The sequence below is a fragment of the Triticum aestivum genome, chromosome 6B (assembly GCF_018294505.1).
Source record: "Triticum aestivum cultivar Chinese Spring chromosome 6B, IWGSC CS RefSeq v2.1, whole genome shotgun sequence".
Lineage (NCBI taxonomy): Eukaryota > Viridiplantae > Streptophyta > Magnoliopsida > Poales > Poaceae > Triticum > Triticum aestivum.
This window is the reverse complement of record NC_057810.1, coordinates 555138231-555140241: the sequence shown is the minus strand read 5'-3', so window position 1 is coordinate 555140241 and position 2011 is coordinate 555138231. Positions and strand designations below refer to the sequence as shown.

At 39.7% G+C, this 2011-nt stretch overlaps 1 long non-coding RNA gene across 1 annotated transcript in view; it reads right to left on the bottom strand.

Annotated features, from left to right (window-relative positions):
* Positions 1–266: 266 nt before the first annotated feature.
* The window catches only part of LOC123137973 (uncharacterized), a 2480-nt gene continuing 735 nt past the window's right edge, over positions 267–2011 (bottom strand). The window contains exons 2-6 of the long non-coding RNA XR_006468699.1: positions 1382–1514; positions 1162–1292; positions 905–1029; positions 741–812; positions 267–624 (exon numbers count right to left, since the gene is read on the bottom strand). This is a non-coding gene — a long non-coding RNA (uncharacterized lncRNA). The remainder of the gene's footprint in view (positions 625–740; positions 813–904; positions 1030–1161; positions 1293–1381; positions 1515–2011) is intronic.

Sequence of the window (2011 nt, the reverse complement as noted above, 5' to 3'; positions counted from 1 at the left end):
ACGACGGTGAACCCGGAGACCCAATCCGTGCTTTATTATTAGGGAGAGACTAGTTGAATGCCCGTGCGTTGCCACGGACACACAAAATACAAAGTATGATGTGAAAAGATTACTCGACAAAATGATAGCATGGACTTGGATATTTTAAATGAGTGTTTTTTATAGAATATATTTTGACAAAAAACAATGTCAAAGGTAATTCAAAATCTATGAACATGGACAAACTTGTTTTTAAATGTAGATAATAACTAAATCATCCGTGAAATTAGCACATCCCTTAAAACACCATAGACACAAACAAACATGACGAAACAGTCACCTACATAGTAGATACAAAACAAGTACGTGATAACTACACTTACAAATTGAAACACACAATCATGCGTAATAGGCATAACCAATGTCTACTATCTTACTACATGCGCCGAGCTTTCTTTGTATACATCCTATAATAGGCATAACCAATGTCTACTATCTTACTACATGCGCCGAGCTTTCTTTGTATACATCCTGTGTCGGGATCCTTTGTAGACAACTCGCTTGCTAGGAAAGCTCACCTCCACTCAATAAATTGGTGAACAAACTTCATATCAATCAACCCACCTATTATTTTCTGGCGAATATCTGCAAAAATATATATTATAAATGTTGCATTTAATAATATTTAAAATTTGTCTACATATCTTAATAACAATCATAAGTAATTGATTTTTAGTTGATAATAAGTCATAACTACTCACCATCAAGTGCGCGTGCTGCAGTATGATCCGGGTTGAATGCAAGAATGGTGTAATTTGAAGTTTCTAGATTTCCTATTGCCAAGATAAAAAAATACTTAGGTCGACTTAACAATACACTTTCTTAGAATATGCAATACATGTATTGGTATAGATGCTTCAATTACCGTATTTGCAATCCTTACGAAGCATAGTGGCAAGGACAATAGATTTATTGCCTTCAGTTGTTGACCACCTATATGAGTTCTCAATCAAGTTGCCACCCCAAATCCCAACAACTATAAGTTTGCCCCTACAATTTGGAATTTTTTTAAATGGTAACCATGTCAAGAACTTTTTGAACTAATTTCGATTATTCGGTATAATACATTTAAATTTTGAGACACTGATGTTTAATTACGAGAGTTTGTGTGGTTTGACTTACATCATCATGCGTAAGGCATCTCATCTCAGCGTTCCTTAATAATGCATCATTGATGTGCACCAACTTCGTTTTTTCATGCAAGGACATGATTGATTTAATAACGGAAATATCGTCCCGTGTGCAAATATAATCTGTCATGGGACAACATAAATCCAAATTAGTTACATATAAAAAAGGCCAATGAAATGATAAGGTTGATAATCACTGTGAAAGTAAATACCTTGTGGTGTAATATTTGTATTTGCTCTTCTTGGTTTGTTATGATGCGAATTTGCTATTTCTATCTGCACATCGCTCTTGTTGATAGGTTCTTTTTCATGGTTAACAATACCCATATTTGTTAGTGGCACATTCTGCAAAGTGAAATATATATAGAAATATATGAATTAAATATAGTACTGCCATATTTTTTCCCAGGAATAGTATAATAATTCATATGCAACATGCAAAATAAAAGATTAAAAAGACAGACATGTAAGAAATTTGGTAGCAGTGACAGACTGTCTAAATACCCAGCTCCTCACCGCTCCTCACTTTCTCCTCACCACTCTCACTTTCTCCTCACCGCTTAGCCCTTTTCCCTTCAGCTACCACCTATCCAGATCCCCTGTGCAGCCGCCGGCGCGTCATGGGGCGCATCCACACGGCGCGCACGGTGCGAGGCACCAATCCCTGGCCCATCCTCCCATCCCCCCGCCTCCGAACCAGGCTGCGCCCTCGCGAGCATCCCACACCCGCTTCCATCACTCCCTGGTGTCCGGCCAGATCCGCCGGGCAGGGCTCTCGCGGACGCGCGCCGCGCAGTCTGGGCGGCGGCATCCACCGCGCAGCGCCCCCTGCCCCGCGTCCC